Here is a 27,187-nt window from a genome sequence, read left to right as displayed (position 1 = left end):
TTTGTCTAAAATTCTTGTCAATGTCAAATTCTTGTCAAAGAGGATCTATTTATCTGCCAACCTAAATATATCAAAATTACATAAACTAAATAACTCACAATGTACAGATAATAACCATATCTCTAGTTTGACGATGTTTGCCAATATTTTTAGAACAAAATTCAATATCGGATTTTCTTCCCCTGCATCTGATTACAGTTTTCTGTGTACTCAATTAAAGCACCAAATTAAAATAGCAAAGGATGACAAGGAAAAAAGCGGCTTGATGTTACAGTACAGAATTCATAATTAAAGAGGCAAGGCTTGCAAAGGTGGCAAGAGAAGTGCCACCGGATTGAATCACCTTTAGCTTATCACCTTTAGATATACAGGAAGTGCAGCCCCTTCCACGAACACCTATTAATTGTATGTACGCTAAAAGTCCCGTATTCTACACATGGACAGAAGATATGTCTAGACGAGGATCGATGGAAGGATCATTCTTCTTTACTTTGTCATCTGGATTCATTAAATCTTAAAAATAAACAAAAAGTTCGTTTATTTAGTTTATTTGGTTAAAAGTTCTTTAATATTGGCTGAAAAAAAATCGCCTGAAAACTTAACTGAAATTCATTTTACATTCCATTTTAGAGGTCACGGCTTCTTACCAGCTGACAGAGTATTTGGGCGCATTGAAAAAGCCTTAAGAAAATGTGCTCCTTCGAAGACAAAGGAAGAATATGAAGAAATTTACCGCTTTTGTGCTGTAAAAGGCCTTTTATCTGATTGGATTCTGTGTGATATTAAACAATTGCAATCATATTTAAAAAAAAATTGATGGAATATCAGGTGTTAAAAGAATTATATTGAAGAAACATCATCCTTCACTAATAACCATTACTTGCTTTGAACACTTTAGTGCGGAAAGTAACTCTGAAGTTTCTAAAACATTGCTTAAGAAAGGTTAAAAAGACTCACAGTTGACACTAGAAACCGCGGGATTATCAAGACCACTAAAAGAAAAGAAAAAAAAATCGTTAAAACATTTACTGATACAAGAATTTGGAAATACGTGCGAAGAAGAAGACCTTAAATGGTATAAGGACATTCTAGAAAACCGAGAAGATGACACCGCTAATGAAGGTGATGAAATGGAAAAGGAATGTGACTTTCTAGAAGATGATACAGGCCTATTTTCGACATTTAGCTATTTAGTTATTTAGCAAAATGACATAAATCCAACCAACGGTTAAGCAAAACGAAATAAATCCTTTCATATGGAGCAAAATGTTATAAATCCACACAATGTTTAAGTAAACTGAGATAAATCCAACAAAATGAAAGTAGATTACAGTTCGGATGTAGAAAACTCTTTCGAGTAGGGACTCAAGTTCCTGTTGGCAATCTAATTTCATCGGAATACTGCCATATAATTTAACATTTTCAAGTATGGTTTAATCCATTTAAACCTGACCACTGTTTGGTTTTGTGGTTGTTTTGCAAGTACTACAAAGTTAGTAATTAACCACATGTTTGCATATAACAGTCAACATTTTACCTTACGTTTTTATTAATTTAGTGACATTACTTGCTTTTAGGTTCATTGAAGATGGACTGATTAGTCCGAAAAGGTTTTGAAGTTAATTCTATTTAATTTTTAAATTTAATTATTAATTAAATAAACCTGTGTTTTACTTCGATGTTCGAGCTTTTTAACTATATGGTATACAGCCAACTCCCAGGAATTACCCCTTTTTAAATTATTCTTTTTCTTGTCACGCCTTTTCTTTAGCTAAGGGCGGTGCCCATTTTTCAAAGTATATTTATATTTAGTTATGTATCCTTAATGCCGAATTCCATAGAAAATATCCATTTTTTTGATGACAAAAACGTTGATTTCGAAATTTGTGGGCACACTATTGGGATCAATGTTTTTTGTTCTTTTGTACTTAAAAAACTTGCCGCCACCCGGAACCAGGATAATCATGTCTTTTTTTACGAAATTTCAAAAATTTAATGAGCAAAATAGGGATTTTGGGGTGTAAAAAATGTCGCAACTTAAAACCACTGTAAAGTCTCTTCAAAAGCTCCTACAAACCTTTTTAGAAAAAAAAAAATGAAGGCTTTTGTTATACTTTTACAATAATGCTTTATTTTTCTCTTCATTCTCAAAGAAAATTGTCCCAAAAGTGTGCCTTCAAATTTCAAAATTAATGGAACTGGCACCAAAAAGTGGATATTTTTCATGATATTCGACATATCTGTATAAGTAAACCACAGCTCGGCTTTAGATGCGGTTTTGAAACGCGAGAGTCCCTCTTTGTAATGCAAGTCTTGGCTCAAAAATAGCTGGATCAACAGAAATATGTTTACGCCTGCTTTGTCGACTATGAGAAAGCGTTCGACACTATCCAACATGATAAACTTATAGAACTATTAGATCTTTCAGGACTTGACACTAAGGATATCCAGGTTATTAAAAATCTGTATTGGAATCAAACAGCTCACATAAAGTGTGAACATATGGTGGGTCAAAACATAACTATTTTTAAAGGGGTTAGAAAGGTCTGTTTTTTTAATCTATATACGGAACAAATATTTCTAGAGGCACTGGAAGAGTAGAATGAAGGCATCAAGATTAATGGCATACCAATAAGTAATCTTCTATATGCAGATGATACTGTTATACTGGCTAATACCATCAAAGATTTATAGATGTTGCTTAATAGAGTAAATACTACAGGCAACCAGTTTGGACTAAAGATCACCAGAAAGAAAACTCAATTTATGGTTACTAGTAAAAAGAACATTCAAAATATCCACCTGCGTATTAAAACCGAACATATTAAAAGAGTACAACCGATTTAAACATTTGGGAAATACAGTAAATAATAAATGGGACCCTGACGTAGAGATTAAGATCCGGATTAAAATAGCAAGATTCTAGATTCATAAAAATGAGAAGGCTTATAAGCAAATGGAACCTAAGCGTTAGCATCCGATGACGCGCCACAAAATGTTACGTACTCTCTCAAATACTTCACGGAGTAGAAGGGTGGACGTCAACAGCAGCAAGTATAATAAATCTAGAGGCTTTAGAAATGTGACTGTACCGACGCACACTGAAAATACATTGGACAGACAGAGTAACCAATAAAAAGGTATTGAGATGAATGAGTAAAGAGATAGAATTATTAACAACTGTTACAAGAAAGAAAGCGTTATATCTGAGCAATGTGTTCTGTAATGATAAGTACAGTCTGCTATGCTGAACGGCATAGGAAGACAAAATTTAAATTGTGGTTATTTCCCATTAAAAATAGTAGATAATTGGTAGTAAGTACATTCCTTTAACAATATATATACAAAAATGTCTGCCTCCACCCGTTTTTTGGCTTCTCTGATCCCTTTAGAGCCAAGCTCGGAAGTACAAGACATTGGTCATAAAATACCCTATAATTTTTTTCATTACATAAAAACATACAAATTTGAAATCTTATTCGTCGATCCAATTTTTATTCATTACAATAAATGTGTAATTTCCGTTACCTATTTTTTATTTAAAATATTTTTTTTGCATTCGAAAATCGTTTCTCAAGAATACGGACGCCTATGCATGAACAGATGTAGCGAATCCACATTGGACGGATAAGATAAATTTATGGTTGATTTTCATTTAAATCTCGGGATAAGTTATTATTGACAAGTGCATCGCAAACATACAAGCCAACGTTCTATTTTTATTTAACATTTTTTTCTTTATAAGTAGTGATTACAAGTACGAGTATCCCGACTTGCGAAACGAGAAATTTACGTGGAAAAGTACGATTGAGCTGGATAATTGCGTCGATATATCATTGAGTTTAAAAATATTTAAACACAAATTATCCATATTTAATTTTTTTTTTCTACACATTTTTGAAAATAATTACTGATAGTATCTTATAATTAATGCATTTTTATTATGTCTTTTATATATAAACATCTTTTTGGTGTTTGTTGCAATTACAATCTGGTCAAAAATAATTAATAGGGAATTTTATTTAACCAAAATTATTGTTGTTCCTTAAAAACAAGCTTTTGCAATATGGTATTTCGGGTTCCAATGAGTAGTGATGCAATATACGACTACTGTATATACTATAATATCGACTCTCATCTTCAAGATGGTGAATCCTGAAAAACTGGAAGACTGTAGTGGTGAACTGAATCCTAAATAATTTTTTGAACAGCTGGAACAGGCTTATTAAAAATGTTTCAAGAAATAAAAAAACTAAAATATTAGTGGAAGAATGCCGAGTTAAACGAAGGAAAAAAAAGGAACATACAAGTCAAAAAAAGAGCCCCAGAGACCGAGTGGAAAGTCCTGTCTCTTAACGACACTGGTCATTCTATACTTCTGTTTTACAGTACCATATCAAGTTTTTCTTGTTGGTGAAAGGAACGGTATCTAAGACACTTTGCATGCCATACCTAATTTGGACCTAATTTTGGCTCCTTCCAGGATGTTTAGAGCTGCATGAATGACAGAGCAGATAGAGATGATCCTGTCAAGGCATCAACTAACTCGTGAGCATTGTAAGATCATTAAGATTTCAAAAAACTGATACTTATGAACTAAAAGTCTGATTCAACTCTTCGATATTGCGTCCATATACTCCAGCTCCTGCTAGCTCGTTCATCTGTAAACTAGATGAGCCAACTCCTAAGAAGCAGTGTTTGATTTTGGTTCCATCCACTTATTACGATCCAGAAAGTAAACCGTGAAGAAGGGTGTGAACTCAAAGTAAGAGACCATGCTGTCCTGCAAGATGAAAATGTCACAATAACCATTCCGATCGGTCTCTCTCAACTACTGCCCAAGGCATCAAAGGTCACTGTGAGAGAGCTTCTCATAGATTCTAAAATACTAACGCATGCCAACCGCTTGAGGTGAAACGACTGGGTCTCAGCTGAGACCGTGGTCCCATTTGGCTTCAAAAGCTATTCTGTCCACCAGTAGATTCTTTTCCACCTTGAAGTTAGCTATTCCTTCTACAGTTTACAGATTAGTTTCTACTAAGTTTAGATTCCAGTATAACTAACCTGGATAGATCCACGATAGTCACTGACTTAGAGATATCTGGAATTTTTCCATAGAAGACAAACTGTCTGGTTGACTTGAGGACCATTTTCTGTGTAATAGGGACCGCAGTAGTCTTCTCAGGATTAAACTCGAGTGACTTCTCCCGACACCAATTTTTGACCAACCCGAGAGTTGCTTGTGAATTATGTTATAAATTTTCTTATAGATTATTTAATCTTTATTAAATATCTGATCCCTCTGTACTTATCACATTTAAGATGATTTTTTTTTTATTTAATGGACATTAGCAACCTATATTTTATTTTATTTCTTTATTTTCTTCATTACTTCAATCTATAACAATGGAATAGGTTGCAAGCTGGTTTATGTAAAGATAAAGGCAGTAGTATTGAACTGATGGTGTCGGAAAATTATTATTAAAGATTGATAATCTAACCTTGTAACGTTCAAATAATCGAGCTTAATCGAAGTGAATCGAATCGCTTTCTTCAATGAGCATTGGGTTGACAACTATACGGAACACCCTACATGCATCCTATCCGCTTTGGCGGGTAGTACTCGTCCAGTGCCGCGAGTTGTATTAATATGATCGGTAGAGCGCGCTTCAATCCCCCGATAGACGACGAGTCATCAAGCTTCTTCGCGGTAATTTACTAAAATTCTTTCACTCGTTTTGTGGAGGTGGTCGCAACAGGCCCCTTTATCGTGCATTGTGAAGAACACACTGTGTTTTCACGAGACACCGACATTCACATTACGAGTCCATGGATAAGGTATACAAATGGTAATATAAAGTATTACTACTCTCTGGAAATCCAAACAACGCTCTGCCGCCGTGTGATTTCTATTATTTTTGTTTTCTTAATAGACGTGTAAAGGCCATTTGCATTAATAAGTTTTCTTGCCATGTGGATTTCTCCAGCGGCCTACGTTCTCGTTTTTGAAGGTGGCCCTAGATACATATTTCGTAGATCTACCTTCCAAGCGGTAAAAGTTTTTTTATATAGACCTTGAATCATCATCATCATCAACCTGTATGCGTCTACAGCTGGACATAGGTCTCTCTTAGCTCTTTCCATCTGTCTATCTTGTGCGGCTTATAGAGATTAATTTCATTCGGGTACTAATTAGGGGGTGATTTTAGCGATGTTTTACCAAAAAAAGGATCAACTTTATTTCGAGCGTAACTCGCATAGTTTTGATGCTAGAAACTTTTTTAAACAAACAAAACTCAACAAAACAAACAAAAGTTTTTGTGAAAAAACTCTATAGAACAAAAGTTGCTTAGCATTAGTAATTTATTCATTTCAGGACTTATTTTAAACGTGTCTTTTTCACCCTCGGGAAGGGGTGGCTTTCACCCCTCAAGTAAAAGCAACCCTGGGCTCAAGTCTAAAAGTTAAATAGAGGGTAAGAGGACCCTAAATCTGAATTTTCAAGCCAATTTGTGGTAACGAGGAAAACTACACTCATAAAAGGTCATCTATTGGCGTATTACTGAATTGTGAAAGATAATCACACTAAGGTAGTGGCTCCCATTGCTGACAGTACCCCAGTAAGCGACACCAGAATTTGTTATTTATGTACTAAGACTATTTGAAACAGTACAGTCTGTAGTATTGGCGGTCTTTGCTTCCTTGGGTAATAGTGTGAATATGTTGGCATCAATGGGCCGATAATATAAATTTTAAGGTTGGTAAAATTGATTAGTTTTATTTTAAGTGACGTAAAAGTGCACGTTTTGTCGAAATTACTAAGCAAAAAGGCCAAGAAAATAGTTTATATAAATTGGGTGTGTGACGTTAATGTGTATTTAAAGGGTAAGTCTTTTAGTGTAGATCCATTTAACAGTAATATAAATATAGGTATTTTTTGTTAAAATTACCTTATGTTAATAAAGTAAGGTTATCTAGGAGGTGTCAGATACTGGTACAAGATCCGAGCGAGTATCCAGTAAGTGACACTAGTGTCAGCTATCGGGTTTCAGATGTTTTTATACTTTGAATGAATATTTAAGTAGGAAGCACGTAAATAACCCTGTAAAGGCAATCAAAATTTTATAATTTTATGTTGTACCAATAGCTGACACCCATGTCTGATATTGGTTACTAACATATTTCAGCTACTGGGTCCAAATAATATTTGTTTAATAATTTAGATTTTCTTTGTGTTTCAGTTGACAATGCCAAAGAAATATTCTAATGAGACATTACGTCAAGCCCTGGCAGATATTGACAACGGAATACCTGTTGCCACAACAAGTAAAAAATATGGGATCCCAAGAACTACACTAATATATAAAAAAAGTGGTAGATACCCTAGAGAATGCAGAAAGGGACCTGCTACAAATTTAACCCCTGATGAAGAAAATCTGTTGGTCAAATGGTTATTTTATATTTCTGATCCTGGTTTTCCAGCAACAAAGCTTCAGCTCATTGATTATGTAGAATTAATTTCCAAACTTAACAACCGTGAAAATAATTTCAAAAATGGAAGACGCAAAAAGTGGTATTCTTGCTTTCTATAAAGACATCCAGAGTTGACACATAGAGTCGGGCAAAACCTAATTACCGGGAGGTCATCTGTCAATGAAAAAAATTTACGCCGCTGGAGAATAATTATTACGACATTTTTATTGATCCTAAACGAGTATTCAATGCTGATGAGTCGGCTTTTTATATGAATCCTTAAGGAAGCCGAGTTCTTACATGCAAGAGAGATTCCACTGTCTACAGCCATCTACCAAATGACGAGAAAGAGTGCCTACTGTTCTTATGACAGCAAACGCAGTAAGAAACATTGCCCCAGGCATGGTGATGTTTGCTTATGAAAGGATTCCACCGGGTATATCTGCTTCTATGCCAAAATGTTTTGCAATTGGTAAAAGTGAAAGTTGATGGATGACCGCGGAAACTTTCTATGAGTATATAACAAACGTTTTTTATCCTTGGGTTGTGGAAAATGAAATTGAGTTTCCAATTATATTTTTCGTTGATGGACCTTCTAGTAACTTGACTTTGCCTCTTAGTGATTTCTGTACTTAAAGAAAAATTATTCTTATTGCATTGCATCCTAATTCGACAGATATTACGCAGCCGATGGATGTAGCAGTTTTTAGACCCCTAAGAAATTGCTGGAGAAATGAAGTAAACAATTGGAGAACACAAAACAGTGGTTCAAAAATGAAGAAGGAGAATTTTGGACCAGTTCTAGCAAAAGCCATAGAGAATTCCATTACTCCGAAAATTATATTGAATGGTTTTCGTGCTGCCGATTTGTGCCCAGTCAACGCCTATGCAATCAACTACCAAAAATATTTCAAGTCAAATAATACAGAAATTCACAATAATCCATTAACCGTAGAAGAAACTCCTCAAGAAAAAACATTTCAACAATGTTAGAGACCTACACTGACACTGGCGTGTTACAAGAATTTAATGCAGCAGACTCGGATACGTGGAACAGAAATATACAACGTTTAAGTCTTTTAGGATTGGATGAGAAGGACACTTGGATCATCATGAATTTATACTGGAACCAGCGTGCTCAAGTCAAGGTCGAAGACCAGCTGACCGACCAAGTGAAGATCATGCGAGGAGTAAGGCAAGGATGTGTGCTATCGCCGACTCTTTTCAATATATACTCTGAGGAGATTTTTAATGAAGCCCTCACAAACCTAGACATGGGAATCCGAGTGAACGGTGAATACATCAATAATATCCGCTACGCCGATGACACTGTGTTACTAGCAACCAGCCTAAACGATCTGCAGGCCTTACTAGACCGAGTGCGAACTGTGAGCGTAACATACGGACTGAACCTTAATATTAAGAAAACTAAATTCATGGTTGTCAGCCGTACAAATTTAGATCCCGGGGCACTAATGGCAGGTAGCGAAGAGATCCAGAGAGACGACAGATTCACTTACCTCGGAACTACCCTCAACGTACAATGGGACTACGCTCAAGAGATTAGATCCAGAATTGAAATGGCACGGTCTACATTTATTAAGTTGAGATCCTTGCTGTGCTGCAGTGATCTCAGTTTGGGAACCAAGATGCGGATAGTGAGGTGCTACGTTCTTCCAGTGTTACTATATGGAGTTGAAGCCTGGACACTGACGCAAGCCACTGAAAAACAAATCAAAGCCTTCGAGATGTGGATATACAGAAGGATACTAAAAATATCTTATGTGGACCATGTCACCAACGTTGAGGTCCTACAGCGCATGACGACGCTACAAAAGAAAAAGAAGTGCTTAATTTAATTAAACGTGATGCGGAACGAAGAAAAATATCGAATTCTTCAACTCGTTATGCAGGGTAAAGTATTTGGCAGAAGAGGACCGGGACGCCGTCGTATCTCATGGTTGAAAAATCTCCGACAATGGTTTGGGATGACCTCAGCGGAGTTGTTTCGCAGAGCAGTCAACAAAACCATGATAGCCTTGATGATCGCCAACATCCGGACCGGATAAGGCACTGAAGAAGAAGAAGAAGTCTTTTTCAAGTTTAGCTGAAGATCAAAAATGAAAAACAACTCAACACATTTATCGTTCCCAAATTAAATGACCCTGAAATCTCAACAACAGAAGAGACCGTTCAGATAACAAGGAGAACAGCATGGATAAATGCAATACAGATAAAGATCCACAACCACATTTTGATACGGATAATAGAGAGTTTTTGTGCAAGCAAATACGTATACGTAACGTATCTTTTTGACATATAAGCATGCACATTAATGGTTGAACTAACGTATCTAGATACGTATTACCTAACGTAACGGGCTGATACGTTACGTTCATACGCATCCCTATCGAGCCGAAGGTAACCGAATGCACAAGGGGATGTTACCCGATTACCAAAATTTCAACATCCACATTTCATAAGCACACGGGGTACGTGTTTTTTCACATTTGTGGTTAAGTATATTTGTTTTGATTTTTATAAATAATGGAAAGCAGTAGAAAACAACTTCACTTCAGCAATGAAGATAATTTGTTCTTGTTGAAGGAAGTCGTAGGCAAGAACCCTTACGCCATCCAGAAAGGTGGAATTTAATCCAAAAGCGAAAAATATTTTTACATTTTATATCAAGGTATCAAAATTAAAGCGGCCGTATAGTCGTGCAAAATGTGGAGAAGAAGGGCATCTTCTATGTCTTCGTCTTCTTCATCATCAATAAAAGCACCTACATTTAATATAGCGTCCATCTCAAAAATTAAAAATTGTTCAAAAAAATATTTGTTATTTATTTTGAATATCAAAAATAGGGTTAAATGACAAGGACAAGACTGGCACTGACAATTTATTAGTTAATCACTAATTCGATGAGTTCAACACTATCGTTACGTTGCGTGCAGAACTTTAACTCTCAATTTAACGTTCATCTTCTTCCATACGTTAGATCTTTACGTATAGTGAGATACGTTACGTTAGGTAGTTACAAAAACTCCCTATTAAAAGAAGGGAAAGAATAGAAAAGAAGAAAAAAAAGAATACGGGAAAAATAAAAGAAGTAGAAGAAAATAAGGCGTTTGTAAGCGTTATGGTAAACAGCAACTTCAATTCATGGAAATGGCCAAATAAAGAGGATGCAATATGGTATGATCATACTGATATTGTGGAGAAGATCAACGAAATGTACAGAGTTCCAGAAATAAAAGTTTTCCTGTTTTAATTAGATATTTGAATAAATAAGTTAATTTTTTTTTATTTAAATACGTTTTTTGATATGTCAGGTATTGGGTATTTTTTTGGATTCTGCAAAATTTGCAATGCCAGGTATTGGGGACAAAACATGTATTTAAAAATAAAAATTTTTTTGGCAAGTTTTATATAAATCAAATCTCCTTTCACAAGTACAATTAGTAATAAACTTAATCATACATTTTGCTTAAGACAACAAAAAAAAACCTGAGTAAAATTAACGTTTTAATATCAGAAAATGTATCTTTTTGGCCTTAGAGTGTCAGGTACTGGTGCCTCTACCTTATTCGTTTTCAGAAATAATTTTGGAACACTTCGTTAGTTTACAGCTTACAGCTTGTAAGTTTACAAGTTCAAGGTTATTGTGATGTTACTGTTTCCATTTTTTATGTGTTTAATCGAATATGCAAATCCTCAAGCATATGATAATTAACGCAAACTATGCTTACATAATTGTTCATTTATTCCAAACTTAAAACCTAATTTTTTAACGCATTTTAAGCATAAAAGATTTTCTTGATATTGTTGATTTAAAAGTGAAAAATTTTCTGCGCCACTCCAGACATTTTTGAAAGATCCATAAAATAAAACCCAGCAGGCAGTCTCGTTGCAGTCGAGTTTACAGATCTATTTGTTTCAACGTTACCATAAAAAAGAGTTACGAGCAAAACGCTAAAATATACAATGGGCTTAAATTAAACAGACTAGCATTCGACATTGGCAAATAACCGCATACCAATCCGTCATTTTGGAATAACAAATAGGTACTTATCTATCAAAATATGAGTTAATTTTGGAAAGAAAAGACCAATTAAGTAAATATTTCGAATATGATATACGGCTAACCAAATGAAGTAATTTATTACTATATTTTAGTGAGTTCGTAATAATTTATTACAGTTTAAAGAGAATGTTTTGTAGTTTCTTTATTGTAAGGTTATAACAGTTCATTATAATATAAATATCATATAAAAATATGCATTTTTGTTATACTGTTTATATTTGAACTATTAGTCACAGTCAACAACAACTCGATTAATTTTAAGCTAACTCCGAACGAATCTTGGTTTAAACAGTTTTATTATGTCTTATCTATTGATTTGTATTTCTTTTTTAATCTTGCTGTAATAATTAGAGCAGACGAATTAGAATAAACATTAATACCTGGATAACTTTGTGTTTATCAACTTTATTAATTAAAAACAACTTCATACTCAAAACGATTAAATTCAAATAGAAACCAAAGAGCGAAAAAAATAATATAATGTCTAATTTAAACACTACACTAAATTTTTTTCACTGATCTTAAGAAAGTATTTGATAGAGAGATTCTGTGGTGGGCGCTCAATAAGGAAGGAGTTCCCGGTGAATATGTAAAGATTGTGTGAGACATGTAGGTATGAGGGAATAACAAGTGTTAGAAAGGGGTGGGAGAGACTGATAAATTCCATATAAAAGTAGGATTACATCAAGGCTCGGTGCTTAGTCCTTATCTATTTTTATTAGTTTTGGATGAAATAACAGCGAAACTCCAGGGTAACATTCCGTGGTGCTTAATGTATGCTGATGATGTAATCTTGATGTGTAGTGAATTGCCCAAACTTTTCCTAATAAAAGTGTTATCATATTCAGCTATCGAAACACCAGTTACAAGCCGATACTATAAATTTTTTCAAAGTGCACCTCAACCTGAAAAAGAAGTATGCAATTTTATTTCGGTACCTCGGAGGTAAAGGACACATGTCCATTTTCTTACTTTTTCAGGAGAGCAGTTTTAAAAATTTTTAAATTTGTAATCAGTAAATACTCAAATGTTTCTTATATTTAACCAAGATTAATATATTATTATTGTGGTGTGTATAATCGCTTTTCATTCCATGAAGTGTTATATACCTCCGTTCATTATTTAAATTTTTTTTAAAAATGTGTAGTTGGACATAGTGTTGTTTACCTCTAACAACTTTTTTAAATAATGTGGCATTGCATGTTAAGGTCTTTACGAAATAAACAATACAAACACATTAAACAGCCTATACTATTATTTTATTAGAGGTAAATATTATAATGTTATAATAATTAAGTAAAATTATAGACGACAAGTTTCAAAATTGTTAAAGATGCTCCATATCATCTTCATCTTCTTGTGGGTATTCATTTGTGGCTACATCGCTATGTGTTAAATTTTGATAAAACGCATGACAAACTGACGAAACAAAAGGCAGTAGTGCAATTAAGTCATTGTACTTTTGTTTTGTGATTGGTAATGGGATTACTGAGACTTGATTTAATTGGACTGGAAACGTTACTTGCTAGCTGTCTTCGATACCTCATGAAGTCCACTCCATACATATTTTGATTATTGAAATCGGTCTTATAAAAGAACTTTCCAATGTGTTCTTGTTGGACTTGTAGGAAAACACATGTTGACAGTAGAACAGGATCTTTATTAACATTTTTTTTCTACTTACAAAAGGAGGATTAGATGACAATTTCTTATCGAACAGCGTTTTGAAGTTTTTGAAATCTGCAAGTTCCATATTGTGCACTGTGTATTTACCTGATGTTTGCCTAACTAGTTGTTGCCAGTCCCATGGTGTTAAAATGGCCAAATTGGAGAGTTTCTTTCTTTTTCTTTCGATTAAAGCATGAACAGTGTCTGCTTTCATATGTGTGTGCCCTTTCAGTAAAAATTTTTGAGTGATCGTCTTTATTTGCAGTATCCAAAAATAGCACATTATAATACTTATATTTTTATGTTGTCCATAGCACTTATCGGTCCAAAGAGTGATGTCCTCTAGTTAACTACCTGGAATTATATTGTCAGCCCATTTCAAAATTGACGAGGCAATTTCATTTGCACCTCGGGCCCCTTTCGATTCGTCCCACATTATACATTGTACAGAAGAATCACTGGCATCATGTAATGTAAAATTTAATGTCCAAAGCTTCCTTTTGTAGAAACTAATACAATTGTTTGTTAGTGGTGAAGGCAAACATTTTTGCAAATCATCAGATAGTACTTTGTATTTTGGTGACTCTTTAGCTATTATAAAGTCCAATTGTTTTAAGTTATACCGAGTTTTAGATTCAATTAGGTGAGCATCATGATCAGCCTGTACACTGGTTAGTTCATCTGCAGTAAGATTATTTTTTAATTGAGCGGTAAATGTACTGCATGTAACGCAAATGTCTTTTTCGGGAGGTTTAAACGACAACTTGAAGTCTTTATTAAAAATATCTGCGTACAACCACTTTTTTGCTCTGAGCTTTGGATCTACATGTCTTTCATTACATTCATCAATGTACAGTTGACACTGACACATCTTTTCTATTGTAAGTTCTGTGCCCAGATAATCTCTCTTACTTCTTTTCGGTAGGAGTTTTATTGGTTGACGTGTGTTTACCTCTTTGATCATATTTACTACTACTAAATTAGATATACAAAGTGTGTTTAAAAACATAACCTTGCACACCTTCAATAGCTGATTGTTCACTGTAAAATGGTAGTGTAGTGTATTATTTTTAGATTTGGTAGAATTTAGGTCGTTTTTTCTTGATCGAAGAGTAGGTTGAATGTCGATACATGAGAAGCTTTTTAAGATCTGAAACGTTTGTCTCAGTCCAGTATGAGTTGAAAATTTTTTGTCTTTCGTATTCTGGCAATCTTTCAGGCTTTAACATTTTTGCAGGCATGTCTTTGCCTCTTTTACTGAGATACTCTTTCCCACCAGCTATTTTTCGTTTGCGAACATTACAGGCCCAATTTTGTTCATTTACTACACGTTTTTTACCTTTTTGTTTGCACTTAGTTATATTTTGTACCTTTCTTTTAACACTTTACTCTTCTTCTAAAATAACTTCATTATGTTCATTGAAATTTCCTGCATCACTGCTTAGGGATAAATCGTCCTGAAGAAGATTTTTTTTATTGCCCCACTAATCGTAGGAGTAATAATAGCTTTCTCTTTTACCTTTATTTTCGCTGGTTTACTTATACGTCTCATATCATTGTCGTCCGATTCTGAGCTTTCACCACTTAGAGGCTCATAGATTTTATCAATATCCGAATTTTCATCTCCAAACAAATTATCATTTTCGTCCACTTCTTTCTTATAACGAATATATTACATCAAACCAGCTAAAATAAGGACTTGAATCGTGTTTTATTATACTTTATGAAAATATTTTAATTCAAAAATAATGTTAAAAAATAAAAAATTTAGACATGACTTTAAGTTATGTTTAATTTCAAATCGAGAGCTGTCATTCGTTTCTCGTAAAGTGTAGCACAAAACTGTATTGAGTTGTGGCATACTAGAATAAATAAAACACACTGGAAAAATTAAAAATTTAATTTGAAATTAATACAAAATGAATAACTGTTACAGTGGAAGTGTGGAATTTAAATATATGTATTACAATTCGAAACTGCTGAAATAATAGTATTTTGTCATATCTCCATTATTAAAAAATTCTTCAAACATTTTGGACATTAACTCAACCGTCTCTCAGGTTATTAAATTTATTAGATACCGTTTTTTGTTGTTAATAATAAAAATAATATTTATCTAAACACATTTTTGAACGTTATTTTTTTATTTAGATTTAGTGCAATTCCGTTATCTGTGATGGCAACAATGAATTGTTTCACGAACCATTGTCTCCAGTCTGAACCAGAGATATGTAAGAGAGGCTCTCTTATATATCTCTGGTCTGAACACTGGTTTACATTGGGAAAAAAAAGTGTACCATTTTTATATGACGGGAAGTGTACAAGGGTACATAACACTATGTCCGGATGGTAAATGACGGTGCACACATATAGTAGAGGTAAACAACACCAAGTCCATATGGTGTTGTTTACCTCTGACTGGAAGTGGACTTGGTGTTTATTAAAAAGTCGGTAACTTGCTGTAAAATTGTCTCTGGACATAGTATGGTTTACCTATGTGTAGAGCCAGAAAAGTTATATTCAAAAGTGCAATAATCTAAATTTCGATAAAAATGGACATAGTGTCCTTTACCTCCAGGGTACACATTTGAAGATTAAGAAGAAGTCTTTGCATACATTTGCGAAATTATCAGAAAAACGTTTAAAAACAACTCATACGACCTGGTAAAATGTAATCTTTTATTGGAAGATGTTAACTCCAAAAAAAAAAACAAAAGGAGTCTTGTTTTTGGATGGGAGAGAAGCACCAGCAACGAATTAATGGCTTTGTACAAAGACTACTACCATCACCAGTTCGTCAAATTGCAAAGGATCAGATGGTTAGCACATGTAGAAAGAATGGCAGCAAACAGAATGTCTAAACTAGTTATAACCAGGAAACTAAGCGATAGGCACAGAACGAGGTGGCTTAATAAAGTGGAGGAAGACCTTAAGCACGTGAAGGTGAGAGACTGAAAAACTAAAGCACAAAACAGAGATGAATAATTAATAATTAATTAATTAATTTTGAGTTTGGATTAAAATAATTGTAATTAGTTAATCTTATGATTGTATTTTATAAAAATGCTTACGGTCTTAACGGCCTGTTGTATATCAATAAATATTCTCTTTTATTTAATTTGTATTATTTTAGTGTATTATTGCGTTATGGGTGCTTTTTGTTTGATTTTCTTGTTAATATGTACAGTATTACTCTCATTTCCGCTATCTACATTTATTGGTTAATGTGCATTTTAATTTTGAATTAGAGAATTTACATTTAAAGTAGCAGCATAGAAACCTACTAACAACAATTGGTAAATAAAACAAAACGTTGCAAATTCTATTCTTTGCTAATTCGCGTAAGAAGTAGTTACACAACTAACCAGTCATTTAACAAAAATGTCAACAAGTTTAATTGACGGTTCTTTCCTCGTTTGAAAACCATTTAGAGATACAAATATGTGACTTGTATTGTTTAGGAAACAGTCAGAAGAATTTCCCACGGTATTATGACCTATTTGGAACAATAATATTTAAAAACTCATTCAAGTGGTAAGTACCAGGTGACACATACGTTAAAAATTTTCTAATAAGAGTGATTCTCGTGTTATCATAAAACGGAGTAATCAAAATTTTTTATTATTTTCTTAAACAAAAATAGATGAGTTTTTTCTTTGCAATTACGTCTTTGATTAAATTTTATGCAAAAATTATGACACTAAAATTGATAATGGTATTTCTCTTTCTTCGAGTGCTGTATCCACAGGCATTTTGTTTTAGAATGGTGATAATTATTATTATATTATAACAATTTTCAATTGCAGGTGATTCATTGGCAACATCGCACTTAAAGCGACCAACCGATATTCCCCTTATCAACTTTGCAGATGCGTACCAAAATAATATTTTAATTATTTATTATTTATTTAAACACCTAAATAATAAAGTAAAAATTAAATCTAAGACCGATATAAGTATTAAATTATTATGTTTGTTTTGACAGGTATCTTATAGTTGTCTAACAAAACAAAGTAAAATTTTATTGTTATTATATTATAGAATACAGTACTTCAAAAAACAGAAAACTTTGTAAAATAATTATTATATTCCATTTATATAGAAGGAGAACTACAAAGCGAATAAATAGTTACCTAAGGTATGCTTATGAAGTTTCGGAATCGAGCGACTTGTCCGAAGAGGAATCACCAGTCGTACTTAAGTATATTATTATTTTGTCGAAAACAGTGTCTACCATCCCGTCCAATCTCCACATTTTCTCTTCCTCCTTGATCACATGGGCTACGGCATTAACCCAATCTTCTTTCCGTATCCGTTCCATTGCGAGTTCTAACAAACGCTGGACATCAGAAATTTTATACGTAACATATTCACGAGCTACGTAACTCTTTACTTGAGCTCAGATTAATTCTATCGGGTTATATTAACTCTCAATGGTAAGGATAAAGTCTCAAAATGGTGATACCTTTTGGTATCACCATTTTGAGGAAAAACGGGATTCAAAGATTGGGCGTCCATGTCTTAGTGATAATTCCCCGTTTTTTTTTGGGTAAAAAAATTAGTGCACTATCATATAACAAGTCACCCTTGCTACCTATATGGGCGACAATTAACCCGGTTGATAAACCGTCCAAAAATGCTTGACGATAACTCGTTACAGTAGTTTCTTGCCAGATCTTAGATAATGTTTGACCAGCATTCATCCACGTTTCCTACAGGTAATAAATCTGTTTATGAGCAGAACGAACCTCTCTAATAGAGCGAAGATATCCTCTTCGTCATGAGTAAATCTTTTCTTTCTATTAAGACAGACTTACGAAATCGTTTAGCACATATAAAATTTACTTATTATCCTTTTGCTCATTTTTGGAATGAGATCATTCTCCATTACCTTTGTCCTAATGAAATCAAGGGTTGTCGCTTTATTTTCAAAAAAGAAAAATTCAGAAGAAATTTTTCTGGTACTCGTCTAACTCAATTTGTTTTCTACCACAACAATGTACTTTTGGAGCTTGCACAATCCCAGTCACCTTTTTTTCACGTACCATGCGTTGAATTGTCGACACGGATACTCTCCTTAAAAATGAACACTGAGCTACAGCTTCAACTGTACGAAGTGTATTTTTTAAATTTTCATATACTCTACAGACAATCTGCTTTTCTTCTGCCGACATAAACTTCAGCTTTCTTTGTACATTACTTGGACCCGCTACGGAATCCATCTTATTGCTATAAAAAGAATAAACATCAATCATATTCTGCTATTTATCTGTTGTTTACTTACCTCAACAATTATTTTAAAGTTAATAAATATAATAAAGTATATTTAATAAATATAAAACAAAGTCACAAAAAACCGAACGAAAAAGCTATTTCTTCCATTTCCACTCCTTCCAAGGACATACATTAGATGGACCAGCGAAGTGTTGATAAGTTTATCCATGTTTCAAAGCATTCACCGAAGTTGTTGAACTATTCACTCGTGAATCGCACCGGTATGCAGAAGGTATATTGTTACTGGGGCAAATTTTACATAACCGTCTTACTTTTCACTTATCCATATTGACGAAGCATACACAATAAAAATGACACCGGTAAGTGCCGGTAAGAATTTACTTCTGATATTTAACATTGTTGCCGTTAGCTCGTTCAATTTGTAGATGAGTCACTTTCAATTGAAAATTGTTATAGTATATATTGATTTTTATCGAAGAAGAGATACAAGTTCTTCTTTATGGATTGCCCTTTCGACTATTTTTCCTTGCATCACTAGAGTATCTTATTTTCTTTTAATTTTTTCGAAATAGGATTTTAGATAAGAATTTTAATAATATTTGTGATAACTTACTTGAATTCTTAGTTTTTTACCAATTTGATAGATCACCATTTGTGTAGAAAACCCAAAGCGATGTTTTAGCAGTTCAATTTGAGTCATAAATAAAAATCTGAAACAAAAAATAGTTTATTTAATTTTTTATTATTTTTCTAATAAAAAAATATATATCGCTACCTAGGAAGAAGACCCTCATATCTCAAAAAAGTGAAAAATGGACTATGTTAGTGAAAAGATTTTAAATATTCGATATTTTTTGTGTGATAACGTCATAGTTAGTTTATGCTTAAGGCCTATCGAAGAAGTGTCGTTATTATTAATAAGATAAATAAGAAAAGTTGGTTCGACACTTTGCATAATACTGTCATATTTTGAGATATGACGTCCTTTCTCTAAAACTCAATAAGATAATACAATACTTTCTGTGAAGAATAATGTTTTATTTTGAGTTGAGTCAACTATCTATAAATTATTTCGACTTATGACATTCTTAAAAAATACCAATTGGAATTATTTCAGATTATAAAAATATAGTCCCCAATAACCATTTAACTATTCAAAACAAAGTGGTAGAACTGGTGGAGAAATATATGTCTTTGGGTCATGAAAAAAGAATCAGCGGGGATAACCAAACATACGAAATCCAAAGACGAATTACTTTAGCCTGGACAGCCTTTGGAAAACTACGAGACACACTTAGGGCCAACATACCAATTAGCCTCAAAAGAAAAGTATCTGACCAATGCGTATTACCAGTTATAACCTATGGGGCGGAAACCATGACTCTAACCAAGACTACGGCTTCGGAATTGAGAGTGGCACAGAGACGAATGGAACGGTCTATGCTGGGAGTGACGTTGCGGGACCGAATAAGAAACGAACATCTGCGAAGAATGAACGAGTATTGCCGATGTTGTGGAACGCATAGCAAAACTTAAATGGAATTGGGCAGGCCATGTAGCGAGAATGCATGACTTACGATGGACGAGCAAAATTACACATTGGAGGCCAAGAGCAGACAAACGTAGTAGACGAAGACCACCTACACGTTGGGTTGAGGGAAAAAGTTCCGATTGCTGCAATTAATTATCCAAGGAAAGATTCAGTGCAAACGAAGCGTGGGGAGACGACGTATATCTTGGCTGCGCAATTTAAGAGACTGGTTCCAGTGCATATTTAACCAATTATTTAGAGCAACAGCTTCAAAGATACGAATAGCAATGATGATAAAAATGTTTCAAATGTTTAGGGGTAGACACATGCTAAAGTTAACTTTGTCAAAAACAATGAAGAGAGTGTATTATGGAAAGTTAAAGAATGAATTTTGAAATGAAGACAACTATTTTTTTGACTATAATTTACTGCACAAAATGATAGGAGTTTTTAGTTTTTACACTATAGCGTCTTTCTTCTTATTTTTATGTGACAAATCTACATTTGTAAAAAAAAACACAGTGTTTTTGAAGGCAAATACTATGACGGCAATTATCATGGAGCTACCTGGTGCCCAGGGTGAACTTTGTCTTCGAAAGTCATTGCTTGGAGGTTTTCGAGGTCGTTAAATATGAATATTATAACGGCGATGGATCTCGAGCTACCTAGTGGAGGGTGGACCTCCTCTCCTGGAATTTTATATTTTCATTCGAAATCACTCAAAAGTCATTACTCGAATGTTTTTGAGGTTTTTGAACATGAATATTAGGACGGCGATGATCTTTAAGGTATCTGATGCTCAGGGTGATCTCATCTTCTGGAGTTTCATGTTAATTTCATTCTAAATGAGTCGACATTACTCGGGGGGTTTTTGAGGTCGCTGAACACGAATATTTCGTTGATGAATGTCCTCAGAAAAACTTCAAAAAATTTTCCAAAACATTTTGCTCTTTAAATATCCCCATAAAAAAGTCTAAGAGAGTCACATCTGCAGACCTTGATGGCCATTAGATAGATCTCCTTCTACTTATCCATCTACGTAGGAAAATGTTATCTAGGTTATTTCGTACCTTAAATCCGTGGGGTCAGGGAGTCGCATCCTGTTGGAACCACAAATCATTTCTATTTGGAAATATCTTATTCAGCAGTAGCATCAAATAATGCTAAAGAAAATCCAGATAACGAATAGCAATTAATTTCCACTTGCCTAGTAGGTATCGATATGTCTGTCGGTTTAGGTTTGAGCATAAAAACCACTTCATTTGAAAAAGTACCCATCCTATTAATCTGTGATCTCTGTTACATTGTTTCATAACGGTTTTGCAGAACTCGATTTTTCTACCAAAGTCATCTTCTAACAACTCCTGGACCAGATGTACACGGATGTCACTTCTTCTTTTTTATGACTCTAATAACAGTTGATTGATGGACATTATTATAGTACAGTGAACGGCTAAATTATGGAATATTATAATTATTTCGAGAACCGTCGAGTTTTGGGGGAAATCCCGAAGCAGGTCGATTTTTGTTATAAAATACCCATCTTATAACGTAGTAACGTAACTCTTATGGAGTAGGGATGACGTCACCGGTGTGGGTGTAGTGACATAACCGTTAATTTTTTTTTTAAATAGAAATTGGTATAATGCGACACCTCATTTGAAGGAGAATTTATTTCACTATTTAACGACATTACATGTTTACCTAAAATTTTTCTAAGGGTACAAAAACAATTTTTTTAATTTAAATTCAACTAAATTACAACTAATAATTTAATTCATAATGTATTTTAAAGTAACCAAATTATGCATAACAATTATTTTAAATTAAATGTTCGAAATGCCATTCATCGGTTCCTGCCATGACTTTCTGAAGTAAATACTTAAAAAAGCAAAAATAAGTAAAAATAATAATGGACACAAAGAGTTATCTCATAAACACTGAAACTTTTTGTCAAATGTTAATTCAAGCAAGTGTTAGTGGCATAGTTACTGTAATATTTATTGACGTAAATGTTTTGATTTTGTGAATTGTCATCAGTTGTCAATTGTAATTTTTACTTTTGAATACTAAATTATGGCTCACCTAAATGAAACACAACGCATAGAAATATTAATTCTTAGCGGATGCGGAGATAAAAAAGAACACAGAACGAGGTATGCAATTTATTCAACGCAAAATATCCAGACAGACCCATCAGCCAATCAACAGTAAGTGAAATAGTCCGAAAATTTGGAGAAACTGGGCACGTTAAACATATTCCAAACGCTGGGCGTCCTAAAATTGAAGACAATGAGAAACTTGATATTTTATTAAATGTACATGACAATCCTCACAGTAGTTCAACACAAATGGGTGAATATGCTGGAGTTTCCCAACGATCGGTATTACGTATTTTAAAAAAAGAAAAATATCATCCCTACAAAATTCAACTACATCAGGAATTAAACGACGACGATCCCGATCGCCGGCTTCAATTTTCTGAAATTATCATTTTTTATACATGGTACCGTGAATCGAAATAATTTGCAGATATTGGAGTCAAGAAAATCCACATTGGATGACTGAGTCACACACGCAATATCCTCAGAAAGTAAATGTATAGGCAGGGATCATTAATGACAGAATCATTGGCCCTTTTTTCTTTGAAGAAAATCTAACAGGAGAACGTTATTTAACTTTTTTGAGAAATCAACTTATACCTGTCCTTGCTAACATGTATCCAAATGGCAATAATCCAAATTTACCTAGTGAAAATATATGGTTTCAACAAGATGGAGCCCCTTCGCATTAAGCACGTGAAGTACGTCAATTTTTAAATCATTGCTTTCCCAGGAGGTGGATCGGAAGACGAGGTTTTATAGAGTGGCCAGCAAGGTCGCCAGATCTAACATTTCTAGACTTTTTCCTGTGGGGTTACATAAAATCAAAAGTTTATGTCAATAGACCCCAAAACTTACAGGACTTGAAAAATATAATTAGGCATGAAATGAGTCTAATTACTCCAGAAGTCATCCGCAATGTACTTGATGCATGTGTCCGTAGATTCGCATATTGTCAAGAAACCGATGGATGGCATTTCGAACATTTAATTTAAAATAATTGTTATGCATAATTTGGTTACTTTAAAGTACATTATGAATTAAATCATAAGTTGTAATTTAGTTGAATTTAAATTTAAAAAAATTGTTTTTGTACCCTTAAAAAAATATTTTAGTTAAAAATGTAATGTCGTTAAATAGAGAATTAAATTCTCGTTTAAATGAGGTGTCGCATTATACCGATTTCTATTTAAAAAAATTAACGATTACGTCACTACACCTACACCGATGACATCATCCCTACTCCATGTACGTTATAACATGGGTATTTTATAACAAAAATCGACCTGTTTCGAGATTGTCCTCAAAACTCGACGGTTCTCGAAATAATGATAATATTCCATAATTTAGCCATTCACTGTATATTGCAACCTGCCTCGAAATAGTATGGAGGTTTTCTTGAAACGCCAATACGACGTCCAGTTTCTTGGCTTCTTTTATTGATTTTTTACCACTTTTTACAATTCTTTTTTATTGATATAAGGTTGAATGCTCGAATAAATGAACTTTAATCAAATGAAAGGCAGATATCGAGCACATGACAACTAGTTGTCATATGTCACATGTTACCTTAACATTTCCGCTAAGACCAGAAGCCATTCTCTCTCCTGGTGCCAATTAATATGTAGCCTCGCCGTTTTTAAAATTTTAAACTGTTTCTCCTTGTGTTCGTCTAGTGCTAATGTATAATTATTATGTTTATGACATTCTCAATAGATTGTAGAATATGCCAAATTTGACGAAGTAAGTCTAAAACGTTATATTACATAAAAAACTTTTATCAACCATCAACTTGGATTTTTTTATCGAAGCTAATTAATTTTCTTCAGTTGATAAAACGTTTCTTGGCTTATTTCAGATGCCCCTGAAGATGCTCTAGGAGCGAAAGTACTTGGGCAAGATTTAATAAATAAACTGTGTTCGATATCTGCCTTTTATTTGATTAAGTTAATTCTTTTTTAAATTTTGCTAATTGTTGATTGAGAAATCGGTTCGCGATTGAGGTATTTAGCATTAAATAAATTACGAACTTCTACCTGAGTCCTCACTCTAATCACATCTGTTAATGCTGTTATTAATGTCGGCAAAAAACTCTAGCCTTCAAAATTTGACGTCTATTAGTTGACAGATTAATAGATCATTGACAATAACGATCAGTCAATGACAATACTGATTTAAATATTTTTATGAAAATAACTTGAATAGTTGACTGATACTACAATAATTAATTTTATTTTAGAATGTACTCAATGTTTTTCTCGCAGGGGTGGTCGTTAGTGTAAATTAGTTTAGTGAATTGTAATTGCATTTTAATTAACTAAATACATAATTTTGGTTAACCCTGTAGAAATATATATTCCGAATGATACATCGTTGTAAAGCCTGATGGCTTTACAAACGATCTGAAGATGGTTCTAACGAGGTGACCTAGGTTTGTATTTAAAAAAAAAAACGTCGATTACGTTATTACGCCACACTACGCGTCAACACTGTTGAGGTAATATCCAACACATATAGATATAGTAATTGACGACCATTCAAAAATTAAAATTAACGTGCTTTAAAATTATTTTAAAGTCGTCTGTTTCTGAAATAATGAATTTATTCCATATATTTGCATCATACTGTATGTACAACAAATAGAAATCTTAATTTATTACTAATTTTGTTCTATTAATCTAACTTATAGAAACATTTTAAGAAATTAAAAGTATTATATGACGTACCTATATCCTAATTTAAATAAATTTTGTCTTAGATCTTCGTCATCGGATGTCCGCAGCCCAACCCTAATCCTTAAACTTGTTTCCAAGTCTTAACGAGCTCGCACTATTTCTCTTTCGCGTCATCAACGTACGGCCCTAAATCCACTATTGATTAAAATAGTCCTTCGGTGAATCACCAGCCAAGAATGCCACCGAAAATACTTCAATGGGCGAAAACTAATTGTGCCGCAATAACACTAATCTCGTTTAAAAAAGCGTTTTAAAAGGATTATACAATTTTGAAAAGTTAAGCTGCAACTTTCACGCACCGTCTCTGACTCACAAAAATTCCTCGAGGATGAGGAACGCATCGACTTGCTTTAGATGATTCAATCACATTGTGTTGCATAATAAAAATTCCAGCATTCGATTTATCAATTATCCCCTTCTGTCTTAAAACGAGAGTTATAACGCATCTTGTATTTTTTAATATGATTTCACAGAACTTGTTTGTATTGTATCAATAAAAAAAATACCATTATGGTCAATGAACAAGGTAAGCTAGTAAACAATAACACAGAAAATTATTATAAAGTATATTGCATGTAAATTGAGTTTGGACTATAATGTTCTGCGTTGCCTTTTCTTCTTCTTAATATTCCTATCATCCGCGACTAACATAGTTATTTTTAATTTAATTGCTGCTGTTCTAAACAGTCCAGAGCTAAATGGTAAAAACCACTTTTTTTTTAAATTATAAATCCTGGAAAATCTTCGTCTGCTCGGATCCTCCGTCTTGTACTTTTCCTTGCAATTTCGGAAGAACATAGCCCTGTTGATTTTTACTTATTGAGTCTTTCCATACTGCACTGTTTAATACACCATCCATTGAGGAGATTTCGAACATTCTTCTTTACATTTCAAAAGCCTACCGTCGTTAAAGTGACGCTTCAGTTAGTGTCCAAGATTCTACTCCGTAAAGAAGAACTGAAAATACATAGCACCGAAGAAAGCTGGTCTTGGATTTTATTAGTACATCATGGATCTTGAAAATTTGCTCATTTTAACAAACGTTATTTACAAATTGCAAAACACAATAAAATACCGGAAGAATGGAGACCGAGCGAACTAATTCTACTATTCAAAAAAAGAGATAAAAAAGAGACAGACAACTGCAGGGGTATAAACTTATTAAATACTACCCTAAAACTTACAACTAAAATTTTTAAGTGCTAATAAATCAGAGGATAAGTTTAGCAGATGAACAATAGGGTTTTCGTAGTGGAAGATCGTGTACAGATGCAATATTCGTTATAAAGCATATTACTGAGAAATCACTAGAGTATAATCCACCAGCATTTATGTGTCTGATTTACCTAAAGAAAGCGTTTGACAGAGAAAGACTCAAAGATGTAATCCATGTTCTCTATAATAGAGAAATTCCCCTAAACATAAAAACTATCGAAAACATCTACCAAAATAACAAAATGGAAGTCAGAGTAGATGGACAACTTATAGAACTTAAGCAGCGGCGGAATAAGATAAGGGGATTCATTGAGCCTCATGCTCTTCAATTTAATTATGGATGAAATCATCAAAAGCGTTACCAAAGGAAGAGGATACAGAATGGAAAACAAAGAAATAAAAATACTCCGTTACGCAGACGACGCAATATTGATAGCCCAAGATGCAGATAGCCTGCAAAGACTGGTCCACAGATTTAACATAAGAGCAAAAGAATTTAATATGACAATCTCATCAGAAAACTAAAACAATAGTAGTCAGTAAAGAACCAACCAGATGTAAAATAGAAATTGATGGCACCAGTATTGAACAAGTAATAGAAATAAAATACCTGGGAATTACACTGTCCAGCAATGGAGACCTGGACAAAGAAGTGAGAGATCAAGTACAAAAAGCAAATAGACTGGCAGGATGCCTTAATAACACTATATGGCGGAACAGACACATTAACACTGAGATGAAGTCGAAGTCAAGCATTTATAAAGCCAGTGTAAGATCAATCAGAGTACTGAGAAGAATTACAGGAAATACTCTGAGAGATCGAAAGAGAAGTGAAGACATTAGAAGAAAATGTAACGTACAGTGTATAAATGAATGGATACAAAGTAGAAAAAGAATGGAATAACCACATAAGGACATCCTTCCAACAAGCAAAATTGCTTATAAAGAGGAAGACGAAAAAGCGGAACAAACGTTGCGCTAGCCTTCATTATGAGCTGTTTAATTTTATAGCAAGATTCTGACTGATCGTTTATATTCATCATCATAGTTAGGCTAATCGCTTTCACTACTAGACATAGGTCTCCCTCAGTTTCTTGTAATGTTCTTTACACTGCGTCTCTTGTAACCAGTTTTACGCTAC

The 27,187-nt window shown here is 33.7% G+C and overlaps 2 protein-coding genes across 3 annotated transcripts in view; both read right to left on the bottom strand.

Moving 5' to 3' along the window:
* The window catches only part of BicC (protein bicaudal C), a 635,428-nt gene that overhangs the window by 311,281 nt on the left and 296,960 nt on the right, over positions 1 to 27,187 (bottom strand). The gene's annotated exons all lie outside the window — the stretch shown is intronic.
* Positions 1 to 27,187, bottom strand: part of LOC140445786 (uncharacterized) — a 321,172-nt gene that overhangs the window by 145,053 nt on the left and 148,932 nt on the right. The window contains exon 3 of one of the 2 annotated variants that reach the window (XM_072538129.1): positions 19,077 to 19,173. The exons of the other annotated variant lie outside the window; for it this stretch is intronic. The gene's annotated coding sequence lies outside the window, so the exon portion shown is untranslated. The remainder of the gene's footprint in view (positions 1 to 19,076; positions 19,174 to 27,187) is intronic. 2 annotated transcript variants of the gene reach the window in all.

The sequence above is a fragment of the Diabrotica undecimpunctata genome, chromosome 7 (assembly GCF_040954645.1).
Source record: "Diabrotica undecimpunctata isolate CICGRU chromosome 7, icDiaUnde3, whole genome shotgun sequence".
Lineage (NCBI taxonomy): Eukaryota > Metazoa > Arthropoda > Insecta > Coleoptera > Chrysomelidae > Diabrotica > Diabrotica undecimpunctata.
Note: the sequence above shows the minus strand (reverse complement) of the source record. Positions and strands in the feature narration are given on the sequence as shown.